Source organism: Pinus tabuliformis, chromosome 2_1, assembly GCF_031772625.1.
Source record: "Pinus tabuliformis cultivar Carrire ecotype Pingquan chromosome 2_1, CPIR1, whole genome shotgun sequence".
Classification (NCBI taxonomy): domain Eukaryota; kingdom Viridiplantae; phylum Streptophyta; class Pinopsida; order Pinales; family Pinaceae; genus Pinus; species Pinus tabuliformis.
The window spans coordinates 14048459-14063119 of NC_142299.1; positions in this window are offsets into that span (position 1 = coordinate 14048459).

Sequence of the window (14661 nt, forward strand, 5' to 3'; positions counted from 1 at the left end):
AGCCATTGGTTCCAGAGGAATGTTGTCTTCTTCTTCCTCCCCTATAGGTTCTTCAAATATGTCTGGTTGTTCACCTAAGGGTTCTTCTTGATTACAGCCACCGAAGAAGAGAGAAGGTTGGTTGTGTGAAGCAGTGGGGGTGTTGGGAAAAATTTTTCCTGAGTTATCTCTATTCCTACGAGGCATGAAAGGAAATATTTTTGGTTGGTTTTTGTTTCTTTTTCCCCACACTGATAGTACCTGCAGAAGCTGAAATTGTGATTGAACGAAACAAATTGCAACTAGCTGAAATGAACTTGCTAAATGGAAATGCGCAGCACTGAAAAGGAAAGCAAGGAAATGCAGAATTGAAAGGAAAGAAATGACTAGTCTACTTTTGCTGAAATAAACTATTAGCAGAATGTTGCAATAGGAAATAGAAGAAAGTAGTAATCACAAAATACTCTGACGCTTCCCCGGAAACGGCGCCAAAAAGTGGTGAGTGCCAGTATTGTAGCAAGAATGTTGCAACTCCTGGGCTGCCAACTTTACTTTTATCAACCCGGTAGTTTGTAACAAACTTGGAAGCGTTGGTGCTGTATGCACAAGTACTAGTTCTCATTGCAGGTTGTCACTTGGTCAATTGGTGCAAGATCACTAGGAGCTCAAGCCAAATTCTGTTGATTTCAGAAGAAGCTCTATGTGTGATGAAAGGAAAGAAATATTACTCTACATATGCTATTCTAACTACAGAAAGGAGAAACACTGCCATGTAAAGCAAAACCTAGTAAAGCCTAATTAACAAGCCAATTCTAGTTCTGCCAAAAACACTATGAAAACCATGAAAGAAATGCCATTACCTACTTAAGGAAGTAAACAACATCTAACCATGCTATTTCTGGAAGTAAATAAGCAGAAAAACATATTTTTGGATTTTTATGTGAATTTAATCATGCATCTAATTTATTATGTGTGAGTGTGGCAGTGAACAGGTGACGTTAGAGGGAGGTTTTGGAACTTGGAAGGATGTAGGATGGTGTGGATGGGTCCTAGGAGGTATTAGGTGGCCTTCTGAAGGCTTTTCCCACACTCAGCCTTCAAAAGAAATCCTACAAGAAAAACTTCAGGAGGACATAGGGAAACTATAGGAGGAAAACAGGAAAACTACAGGAGGCCTACAGGAGGAGGCCGAGAGCAATTTTCGTTGCTTTGAGGGTGTGAGAGTGGGTGGAAAAGGTTGATGAAGGTTGGGATGAGGTGTTAGGGTGCCTAAGGTCTACCATGAACCACCAGGAGAGAGAAAGATGATTGGGTTTGCTCAGGGAGAGGAAGCAGTTCTATGGAAAATAAAGGAAACTAGGGCATAATTGAGGTGAGGTTTGGGAGACCTATAGGGCATGGATAAGATGGAGGGTATGATTGCTGGTAAGTTGGCCTACTATTGGAAGAGATTTGCTGCATAGAAACTCACAGTCAACCAAGAAAATCGAGCAACAAATGAAATGATTGCATCTTAGGAAAAACAAAGTTTTGCATAAAAATAGTCTAAACTATGATGTATGAAAGGAAATGCTGAGAAATGCTGCAAGAAAGGAAAGCATGAAAGAGGAATATTGCAAATCAAAAAGTGAACATGATAAAGGAGATCTAAAGCAAAGCAAAACTGGACTATCAACCTACTAAAGAGCTGCAAACACTAGAAGTCCTATGAATGAGGAAAATCTGTGTTTTTGGGGAAGCAAGAGAGTCTTTGCCTCAAATCATGGTCCTAGAGGGAGGAAGAGAGGCCAAGGCACTATTGCTGGCCTCTTGATTCTTTTCTGATCACTGCTTAACCTGCTACAGAAAGCACAAATGGAAGCAAACCACTAAATCATCAACACAACCTATTCTTAACCATAAGGAAAATACATCTAACAGCAAATTGATCTACAAACTGAAGTAAAGCATACAAATACAAGTAAAGAGAAGCTTGGTTGCTTGGATTGGGCCCTAACCCAAGAGCTTCAGCACTATGAGGTAACTCAGTGCTAGCTCAAAAAGGATTCCATCTTCATTATCAAAAACTAGCAAGATTACATGAAACTGTCACAAAATAATAAGCTCAAAATTTGAGCAGAGTTTACATAAGCAAAAAATCCAACCCTAGTGAGGCGCTATGCCTCTCTACTTATACATCTGAAGCTACCAACAACTTCCTTAAAATTAGGGAGGCTTGGTTCCCAAAACTCGAGATAACTCTCAATCATCTTCCACTTGCTCGACTACCTTCTAGTGCATGATTCGGCTGCTTGTACTCCGAGCTGAATGAAGGGGAATTTATAGTGAGGAGTAATAAATGAGGGGGATTCCCTCCTATAAGTCCTCTCCTTTGTCTAGTTCGAGTTATTTCTGCAGTTTGGCCACTAGATCCTTGACTTTGACCTCGAAATCCATCAATAATATGCATTAAATACATGTTAGACCACATGGCATAATAACTAACTCAACTCACCCTATAAGCATAAATATAATCAGAAAATCATATAATAAGCTAAGAGAATGGTTGATTTGACTAGGTTAGGAGGTAAAATGAGCCCATATAATTACCCATTTATGAGGCTCATCAGTTATAAGAAGATAAGCAAGATCCACGGTGCGACTTAGGGAAATAGCGTAGATCGCTACTCTAGTAGCGCGAAAGCCCCACGACCCCTAGTTAGGGTTGTGCGAAGACGAATATAACAGGGCCACGAAGGCCTCGCAAGTTAGGAAAGTGCGTGGAGCAACCTCCACAAAAGTATTTACAGTGGACTAAATCAACCCCTCAGACTTCTCAAGGGTGCGGAAACCTAGTTCCAACATCCCCCCATACTGTTTCGGGTGAGACCTCAATCCGTGCCTCGTGGACTGTTGTTGAAAGGGCCAATAGTACAGGGATTTTTTTGGCTAACTAACTTCGAACCTGGGTCAGGCCCCAAGAAGCCAACAATGTGTGACTAGTTTGATGGTAAATGACCATGAAGTTTTCAGGACTAGTCCCTTTTGAACAAGAGACCATATGGTTCAGGAATATCTACAACAAAAATATCTATTACTTGGTGAACTTTAGGGTTCAAAGCCACTCTAATTAAAACATCATTTAGTTCACCTAATACTTTAAACTTTGGTTTGTGAAGCTAAATTATGTGGGTTGAACATTTCATTGATGTAGCATTCAAATTTTTACAAACAAAGTAAAGCATCACATTGGAGGACGCACCTAATTATACTAGTCATTTATGTACATTCTGATTGATAATCTCAAATATCAATAGAAAAGGAGGAGTTACACATTTAGACTTTGTTGAAAATGCAACAAGAAAATCTCAGTTTGACTTTGCCTTGGTCAAACTAGAGAAAATTCGAATTTCTATTCCAGCAGAAATCTTGGAGGTAGTTAACTGAGGTGACATGGCACTTATCACTCAGTTAACTCACTTAATTCAAGTTGGAGATGCTTGAGTTAAGTTCAATATGATTTATTGCTAATTTGTAGAAATCTATTTAAATTAATTTGAGCTATTGTTAGTTAAACTAGTTCTAACTGTCAAAATAAATAATGGATGTCAAGTTGTGGAAGTGGAAATTCAACCACACTCAATGATCAACCAATTAGCTGATCAATCAACCCAAAATAATTTTTGCATGCAGAGAATTTGAGTTACCCAGTTGAGGTGGAGATTTTAAGGCAGTGTACTATCATTTGTATCGTATTCCCATGTGTATAGGTGGTGCATGCAGTCAAAGGAAGGACCTAGAGGAATTGTGCAATTCAATAGTGGGAAATTCCTAAATAATAGGGGTAAATTTCCTGGAGGAACAACACAAGGAAATAGGATCTTGGAGGGCTCCCAAAGTCAGTCAATCGGGCAGAGGGATAAACTATACAATTGCAGGGTGTGCTCAGGCTTGAGAAAGCATATTTATTTCATCTCTATTCTGTGACTAATGCAATAGAGACATGAAGGGGCTTTGAGTAGTCGCTTTCCCCTAGATAAATATTTTTGCATGTGTGATGTTTCCTTTTTCATGTCTATGATTTGTGTTCTAGATGGTGAATTAACTTCCGTAGATCAGTGGAGTAGCTTCAAGTCTTGTGATTTATTAAATTTCATGAGCAGTTTTGAATCTACACATTAATTTCTACATGGTATCAGAGTTGGATTCATTGTAGAGCAAAGATTTCAACGTTGTCATTGCAGGAGAAGAAAATTTGCAGGATCAATTATTTAGATCCAGAAGGATGGATTTCTATGGACTAAGGCTCGAGTATGCCCTTGAGGGAAGCTTGAATTATGTTACTTGGAAGGACAACATGGAGGTAGTGCTGGAAGATAATGGGTTGAAGGAATTCATTGATAATGATATTCCGAAGCTAGCAACATTTGATGCTTAAGATCTAGCGGAATGGAAGAAGTTTATAGCCAAGGCTAGGAGAATCATATTGGAGGGAGTATGATACCATATTGTCTCAAAATATCCATGGGAAAGAGACTTCATATGCAATGAGGCAGGCATCGATAGATATGTTCCAGAATAGCAGTGACCACATCAAGCTGACACTCAAGGACAAACTTTGAAATATAAATATGCAGAAGAATGAAACCATTCCATAGTACTTGAGAAGGTTCACACAATGTCATGATGAACTTGGTCAAGTTGGTGTTACTGTAGCAGAGGATTATTTGTTAATCTTTCCATTCTAGGCCTTCCCAAGAGTTGTCACAACTACCAAGATTTGATGAACGAGAGGGGGAAATACCAAATTGGGAATGCCTGTGGTTCGATTTGGTATAGGAGGAAATAAGGCGGAATACCAGAAATGAGACTTTATCCAAGGGTGAGGATGAAGAGAATTATCCCTCGGCTGGAAAGGAAAGAAAAGGGAAAGGGAAAATATCCCAATCAAAGAAAAATCTAGTCAAGTGGGCAAGAAGAAAGACTTGTCCAGAATCAAGTGCTTTCACTGTTATGAATACGGGCACTATGCCACAAAGTGTCCACATACGGAGACAAGCAAGAAGACCTCAAGAGGAGAAACATGTGAAACTTTGGCTTCTCAGTTTGAGCTTGACTTTACTCTCATTGCATGCATGACCAACACAATGATGGGGAGCGTGTGGTACCTAGACAATGGTGCCTCGTTCCATATGACGGGGAATATATATATATATTTAGTGATTTGGAGGAGAAATATCTCTAGATACACATCGAAATAGGATATTATGGAAGGTACAACACAACCGAGATTGGGATAGTCACCTTTTTGAGGGAGTCGGGCTCCCCTCTCATACTCAAGGATGTGATGTTTGTTACAGGTCTAAAGAAGAATCTTGTCTAAAGACTGTGGTTATAATGTGATCTTCAGCAAAGGAAAGGAATTCCTAAGACACATAGCCATGGTACAAGTGAAGCAGATCGGGGTTCGTGTGAAGAATCTCTACAAGCTAGATGTGGAGGATTGTGATGCATTGAGCACAAAGGCAAAGAAGGTGTAGAGCCACGATGTTGGTGAACTTTGGCATAGAAGACTTGGCCATTTGCATCATGGCGCTTTGAAGATCATGCAACAAATAACCACAAGCCTCCCCAAAGGAGCACTAGAGAAGCAGGATACATGCAAAGGGTGTACCTTGGGGAAGTACACAAAATCCACTTTCCATGATCGGGACAAGAAAGCACATGTAGTCCTTGAAGGGTCCACTTTGATGTTTGTGTACCTTTCTCGACAACCTCCACTACCAGGCACAAATATTTTTTCATTTTTATTGATGACTTCTCACAGAAGTGCTAGATATTCTTCTTGTGGAAGAAGGATGTTACTTTATCCAAGTTTGTAGAATTTAAAGCATTGGTCGGGAGAGAAACAAGAAATAAGGTGAAGGCTCTTAGGAGTGATAATGGAGGTGAGTACGTGTTGAATGATTTTTAAATTTCTATGCAAAAGAAGGCATTCAACGAGAGTTGACAACACCCCACAACTCGTAGTAGAATGCAGTGGCTGAGAGGAAGAATTGTACCATTGTGGGAGCAATGAGGGAAATGTTGCATGACCAAAGCTTACCTCCGCACTTGTGGGATGAAGCATGCAACACCACGGTACAAGAGTCCTCATCGAATTCTTAGCATGATTACACTGGAGGAGGATTTCTCGAGAAGTCGGATGTGTCACACTTCAAGATTTTTGGAGCCTTTGTTTACTACCATGTCTCCAAAGACTCAAGGAAGAAGCTAGAGTCGACAAAAAAAGTTGGGGGATTCGTGGGTTACGCAAAAACTCCCCACAACTACCGTGTGTATTTTCCATCCCTCAAAATGACAGTTGTGCGAAGAGATATAATATTTGATGAAGATAAATCCATGCTGTGCTCTCTCGAGAGGGAGCTTCATATCACACCAGAGGAGGAGATTTTATCTCCAAAGGAGGATCCTATGGATGTTGTGGAGCAGTCACAATTTGAGGAGTAGAGAGTGGAGACAACCACTCAAGTAGAACCATTCAGAGAAGGTAGGAAAAGGACCAGGGAAGCTGAGAGACTTGTGTAGGATGTGAGGGAGAATGTGGGTGCTCCTTCAAATCAATGCAGGTAGAGAAGGTCACCAGATCGATACACTGGCTACATGGCTCTAATGACTGAGCTAATAGAGACTGAGCCATCCTCTTTCGAGGAAGCAGTAGAGAAAATAGTATGGGTTGATGTAATGGTGGAGGAGTATGAATCCATTGTAAAGAAAAATGTTTGGGAAGTGGTCCCAAGACTAGCATACAAATTAGTTGTGGGTTCGAGATGGATCTTCAAGGTGAAGCATGTAGCAAATGGAAGCATATAAAAGTACAAGGCCATATTTGTGGCCAAGGGGTACTCTCAGGTTGAGGGGATTGAATATGAGGATACCTTTGCTCCTATAGCAAGGTACTCATCCATCATATCAATCCTTGCTCTAGCTACACAGATGGAGTGGAAGATCCACCAGATGGATGTGAAAATAACATTCCTCAATGGAGTTATTGAGGAGGAGGTGTATATCGAGCAACCAGAAGGCTTTGATACTTTTGATCGAGAGTCTCATGTGTGCAGACTCAAGCGAGTGTTGTATGGTCTCAAGCAAGCACCCCATGCTTGGTACACCAAGATCGATAACTATCTCACCAATTTGGGCTTCACCAAAAGTGAAGTGGATGCAAATAGAAGGTAAATTGTTGATTATTGTCTTATATGTTGATGACTTGATTTTGAATGGTGAGTTGATCAGTTCTTGCAAGGGAGTTTGAGATGAAGACATGGATCTCATGCACTACTTCCTTGGATTGGAAGTATGGAAAGGTGATGGGGAACTATTTGTCTCTTAGGGCAAGTATGCCAATGAGATACTTCAAAGGTTCCGCATGGACAAGTGCAAACCTATGGAGACTCCTCTAGTGACCAACTGGAGGAAGGAGGATGCCACTTCCAGTGAGGAAGTGGATGTGACTATTTACTGGAAGTTGATGGGTACACTCATGCATCTTGTGAACACACGACCAGACTGTAATAGCCTCATCCCACATCTACCCAAGTAACCGACCAACCAGGGTAAATATGCGACGAGAGGCCACTATAATGGGATTCAATCTCCTAGGTGACCTTAAGGAGGTGGAATCAATATAAACCCACAACACAGACCTTCTATACCTAGTACAAGACTCCCAAAATCCTTCCCACTCATCCCCATGACCAGTCCCTGGGTCCCACTAATTTTTTAAACTAGTCATCAGATTTCTCCACCTACACTGTAAGGAATTTTCCTGGCTCCTAGTTTCTAGGCTTTACGCAATCCACAGTCTGATCCAAGGATCACTAGGCCATAACCGAGACACTAGTCCATGGGCTTTATCGCAATACACACCGGATCACTAAACCCTAACCAAGACTCCACTCTCCATGCTTTACCATATATCCCATCCTGGGATTACTAGGCCTGATGGAGAGCACCCATCTCTAGGCTTCACCGTATATCCCACCATTTACCGATCGAGGATTCTTAGGCCCACCAAGGCAACAAAAAATCTGGCTTTACCGCAACCCACAAGCTGGTTCAGGGGTTACCAGACCATGTCTTCTTTTATCTAGATATCCACCTCACTCAGCTTTGAACCCATCTGAAAATCCAGCTCAACCAAAACATGAGAACCCCATCTCACCATGGCTATCCGAAAATGTCAAGGCTAGGTTGAAAAACACTATCACACCTCGAAAAGCCCATGCCAATGATAGAAAGATAACCAATAACACACATGCAACACCATGCATGCGAAATATAGCAAGGAAACCACACATGCAAATCGATACCTGCAAGAATCTTGTTGTAGCTACTTCATCCTGCTCTTCCTTGCTTGATATGTGGTTTCTCTTTTCTTCCTTTGCTTTCTAAGCGTCCCAGAGTGTGTGAGAGAGAGAATAATGAGAGAGCTCCAAAACTAAACTGAAAAAAGGTTACACTGACCAGGCCTTAGAAAAATATTGAGCAAAAGCTTGAGCCAAAATCCTGCCAAGTGATCCTCATAAGCCTTTTTATTAATGAGGCCTCTATTTTCCTTCATTTTCCTCCTCACATGAAACATGTGACCTTTCACCTTCCTTGTCTCCTAATTTCCTTTATTTTCATAAATAAATGTGCCAAAAATGCCATTTTTCCTTTCTAGAGCCTTTGCCATTTTCCTTAGCCAGTAATAAACAAAAGTGACACCCACTAGGATGTTTTTCCCATAATTCACCTTGGAATACATGTCCCATGAACATGGTCTTATATAGTTTTACATGGATTTTTAACCACGACTGTTACATAGACATATGCTTTGCAGTCAACCAACTGAGCCAAGCTATGGTTAGGCCAACCAAACTATTTTGTATGGTAGCTAAGCATGTTCTATGGTACCTCAGAGGCAATACCCAGTTTGGAGTTTGATACAAACGAACAAAGGGAGTGAAGCTGTGTGGCCTCATAGATGCAGATTGGGTGGGGAGTCCATTAGACTGGAAGAGTACGTAAGGTGGAATTTTCAGTGGTCTACAACAGTTTCTTGGTACAGTAGAAAGGAAATATCTTTGGCACTCAGCTCGGGAGAAGCAGAATACATGGTTGCAAGTCCAGCAACATGTGAGGCGATCTAGATGAGAAAGATACTTGTTGGCTTGTTTTGTTATATGATGGATCTAACAATGATTTACTGTGATAATCAGAAATGTACAAACTCTCTGAAAATCCTTTTTGCACTATCAATCCAAGCATATTGATATCCGGTATCACGATCTACGAGATTGTGTGCAAAGAAGGATTATGTTGTTGCAGTACATTCTGACAGGGGAACAAGATGTTGATATTTTGACAAAGGCCTTGTCCAGAGGGAAGTTTGAGATCCAAAGGTGTAGGATAAGGATGGTTGATAATCCCTTTCTTGTTGAGAGGGAGTCTTGAAAATGCAGTAAGAAAATCTTAGTTTGACTTTGCCTTGGTCAAACGAGAGAAAATTCAAATTTCTATTTCAACAGAAATATTGGAGGTAATTAACTGAGGTGACATGGCACTTGTCACTTAGTTAACTTAGTTAATTCGATTTGGGGAAGCTTGAGTTCATTTCAGTATGATTGATTGCTAATTTGTAGCAATTTATTTCAGTTAATTTGAGTTATTGTCAGTTAAACTAGTTTTAACTGTCAGAAGAACTAGTGGAGGTCAAGTTGTGGAAGTGGAACTTCAACCACACTCAATGATCAACCAATTAACTGATCAATCAACCCAAAATAAATGTTGGATGCTGAGAATTCGAGTTACCTAGTTGAGGTGGAGGTTCCAAGGCAGTGTACTATCAATTATAGCATATTCCCATTTGTACAGGTGGTGCATGCAGTCACAAGAAGGACCTAGAGGAATTGCACAATTCAATAGTGGGAAATTCCTAAATAATAGGGGTCAAATTCCTGGAGGAACAACACGGGGAAATAGGAGCTTAGAGGGCTTGAAAATTGGCTAAGTGTTGGACAGAGTCAATTAATCAGGCAGAGGGATAGACCATACACTGGCGTGGTGTGCTCAAGATTGAGCAAGCATATGTATTTCATCTCTATTCTCTGATTAATGCAATACATATAGGAAGGGGTTTTGAGTAGTTGCTTTCCCCTAGATATATCTCTATGCATATGTGAAGTTTCCCTTTTCATGTCTATGATTTGTGTTCTATATGGTGAATTAACTTCGGCAAATCAACAAAGTAGCTTTAAGTTTTGTGATTTATTAAATTTCATGAGCAGTTTTGAATCTACACATTAACTTATATAATTTTTTTCCTAACAATGTAGTATTAATTCCTACTAGAAGAATAAAAACATGTGTCCAAAATATTTTATTTGACATTTCTAGCCTCTAATGTAAGGTGCATCGTCAAGGAGCAACCATCAAACATATGTTATTGAGGAAGCCAACAAAGAAGGGAAATGGACCTGTTGTTATTTTGTCTCTTCCTCAATAGAGGAGATTTTGAGGATTGTGGAGAGGGCTTGTTTGATTTAAGCCAACTTTTGGGAGTCCTTGTCACATTTGTGCTTGTCCCATTATATGATGGCAGATTTGGCTACCATCAGATTCTTCTAAAATTGGATCAAGGGGGGCTTAGGGGAACCAAGGGAAAAGGGTCTCCAAATTTGTTTTGGAGTATCATGCAAGGAGGGGTCCTCAAACCAATGGGGGTTTGACTCTAAATGGTTGGGCAGCTTAGGGGGAGAGGGAGAAATATCTGGGAGGATTGGATGATGATTTTTGTCTCCTCCAATAGAGACCCATTGTCATATATTTAAGTTTAGATCGGATAAGTATTCTGTAATAAAAAAAATATCTAGGAGTTTGGATATTTTGTCTTACCTCAAGTGATTATTTAAATAAGTGGGGAAGAGTTTAGGGGGGGGAAGATCAAGGAGTCCCACACCATCCATATTTTCAATAAATTAATCAAAGAGGGAGTCTAGAGTAGTAGAGGGTCGCCAAATTTCAGCATCACCCAAAGTGAGTTTAGGTCTCCTCTAAGGAAGGTGTTGTGCTGACCAACTTGGATAATATTAAAAAAATTATCTCAGAAAGGCTTTGTATTAAGATATAAACCTTATATGTTTATGCTTTGAAATGATTCATTTAGATCTGTGGAGAAGAATTCCATATTCAACCTTGAACAAAACAACCAAGGTGAGAGTAGTTGGATACAAAGAGAGTTCCAACAAGTGATGAGTCCCCCTGAACACCCAAAAGTGTCTTATGAGACAAAATCTTGATGAGGGAATAAGAGTTTGGGGAGAGATACAACCTTATCCCCTTCGATAATAGTTTATTGTAGAAATTTGATATGAGGGTGATGGACATGAACCATCCACTTCAAAGCCAATTTCTTAGAGGGATTGGCTAATCCCCTACAATTTAGAGAGAGTAAGATCCTGTAGAGACCATTGGGGGGTTGTATCTCTAAGGGACTGAGAATGGTGCACTACTTCCAAGTTTTAATATCCAAGTTTGTTTGGTGTTGGGCTTGTGATAGATGGGACTTTCGACCCCTTGTAGGATGTTTTTTGTCCCCTATAACCAAGTCCACCAAACTAGAACATTGGTCCAGAATAAAGTCCTCAAATAAGTTGGAGAATAGGGGCGCTAAGACTTTGAGAGGGAACAAATATTGTAGGGTAGAGGGGAGGCTCTGGTACCACTTATTGAAGTTGTAACTATGATTGGTCTTTATAATTTACTTGTGGTCACTAGATGTAATTATATTTATCATTGTAAAGCATATTTAGAAATGCTTGAGTCAAAGTCCCATTGCGACTTTTAAAAGATTGAAATTTGAATTTTTAAAATGATATTTTTGGCTCCAAAAGTGATAATTCGGCTTGCCTCCAAGTCAAGTCATCCCTGGCTAAGAGACATGTCCATTCACCCTAGGTAGACTACCATATAAAGGCAAATAGAGCTCCTCATTTATGCAATTCACATTCCTCTCACAAGACAATTTCTAGGTAAGTGAGTGAAGGACAAAGAATAAGGCCACATTTTCTCTCTCCTATCTCTCTTTAAAAACTATGTGTGAAGGACTATCTCTCTATGATTCGTAGTTTCTGGGACTTCTATTGCAGGGGGTTGAAATTTGCTGGGTTACTGGAGCAATTGTTGAAGGGTAAAAATTGTGGGGAAACTGGTTGTTGAATTTCCATGACCTTGGGTCTAGGTTAGAGTCTTAAAATAACTAATTCTACCAAACCAAGAATCTCAACCATAAACTACTTTGCACAGCAGAAATATAAAGCAATAAATCACATATGCACAATATACACAGTTTTAAACAAACATGTACAATACGTACAATCCCAATCTTCGTTATATTAAACAAACTGAGTAATACAACAATCTATGGTTTACAAGATACAATAAAAAACTTCGTTGCACGACTTCGCTGTCGTATCTTATCCTATCGATCCTTCACTTCCATATTTCTCACTAGTAGTGCCTTAGTCCATCAAGGCATCTACACATTGAGACACCAAGAGGGATGCCTCCTATCACTCATGCAAGTCATGTTTGCTACAATGAACACAAGTTCATCAAACTGCTCTCTGGGTAGGCCTAATTCCCAATCTCCAATTTGCCAATCTAGGAGTCACTTTCGTCCATCAAATTGTTGAACATAAGGCTATAATACTTCACCCAATCTCGCACCAACAACGTCCTTCTTGTTTTTTGCTCTAGGGTTACTTTGGGTAGCAACTCGCTGCCCTCCAACCAACTCTATGACACCCAATCAACTCACTATCGATTATGCTTCTAGGAAGACATTTAACCACCCCGGAATGTCATCCACATTACACCAACAGGCTGCTCAACAAACTGATCCAATCTGGTCACACCTTGACCCAATACACCTCCACATAGATTGTTGTTCACCATGCTTGACTGTTGTACTCTGCAATTCTGGTTAGGGCATCAAAATTTGGCCCTTATCCTTTGCACAGTCAACAAGTCAAGCCTTCTAAGGCTACAGTTCACCAAGGGGAGACTCTCCACTGCAATGCTACCCCAAATTTGGGCTTAATACTTCAATGAAACCTTTAGAGATAGAACAATTGCTGACTATGGCCTGCGGCCTAGCACAACAACTATTATAGGTCTTCGGTCCCCTCAAACACACCAGCAAATTGCCTTGAAAACAACGCAGACAGCTCCTAATATGCTCTGCCCAAACAACCCTTCAATCTGGCCCTAATCTTCACTTGTGAAGCCCTAAAACAGATCTGTTGTACCTACACCAACTTGACTTCTCTTCCAGAAATGCCACTACTCCTCAACCTCTACACTTGTTGTTCCTCGACCTAATCTATCCAGCAATACACACTTGGAATAGCCCAATCCTTTCCCTTAAACAACCCTTTCTCACCACGCTGTCACTTAAAGCAAACATAGAATATCTTACTGCCTTCAAGAACTCCTCACGCTATCCCTTTAAGTCTTCTTCTCCATGCAAATTTCAGAGCTATCCTTGCGATGTATTTCCACTTCTTGGATGCCTCAAATAGCCTCAAATGATCCTTAATTTATAGGCTTTTAAGGCTCAACGTCTCATTTGAAGTGACACATCTATTGGCTCTCTTTTACATCAAGTCGGCCTAATTGACAATCAATAATTAATTTGTTAACTCCAAAAGTCAATATCTCTCTAACGACAACTCGGATTCAGACAATTTTTGTTGCATTTGAATTGTCCTTCCAAGCACTATCATCCACATCCATCACATGTAGTAATTCCATCATCATTTTGTCCCAAATATCAATGAGTTCAAAAACCTCATAATTGGGTTCCAAGCCCACATGATGCCCTCGTGGTTCTTTTCCCTCCAAACCCTGAACCCTAGGTCTTGGAGTACCTCCAAAGCTACACAAATCAACACTCCCTCTTAGCGAGTGAGGTACTTCCAAGACTAGGAAGTATGTTTTCATCATCATCACTGCTTGCAATGCTTGCCCAACTCTTGGCACTCACAATCACAACAATCCCTGTACGTTGAACTACGCCCTTCTCAGAAGCGTCGCTATCACTGCTGGAAGTAACCTGCTTCTTCTTCTTATCTTGTAACATCTTCCACTCCTTCCATGATTCCTTCTTGGTAGTTGTAGGAGCACCCTTTCTCAACACTAACCACACACTCTTCTTGGGTTGCAGAGCCTCCGTCTGAATATGCAAGCTCCCTCTCGAACTAGACTCCCTCTGATTCTCTGGAACCTGGACCTTTCCAGGAAAGTGTACCTTCTTCTTGGTGGTTGAGGGGAAAGTACCCCTATGGTCCTTTGGGTTGAGACTCTACCAGACTGAAAATTTCTTATTCAAAGAAACACACACACAGCCATTATCTTTACTGTAAGCAAATTCTAATGTTTAGGGTACGTACCTAAGGTCCTACGTTCGAGAAGGCCTTTAGGGTCCAAACCCTTCTTGGAGTTCCCTTCTTCTCCTTTGATCTGTAAAACAAACCAATCAAAGAACACAACAGTACATGGACAAATACTTATACATAAACCATCTTCATGCTATAAAGTTAGTTATAAAAATCTTTAAGTAACTACTTGCATAAGAATTCAAGACAAGAATCTCATAAG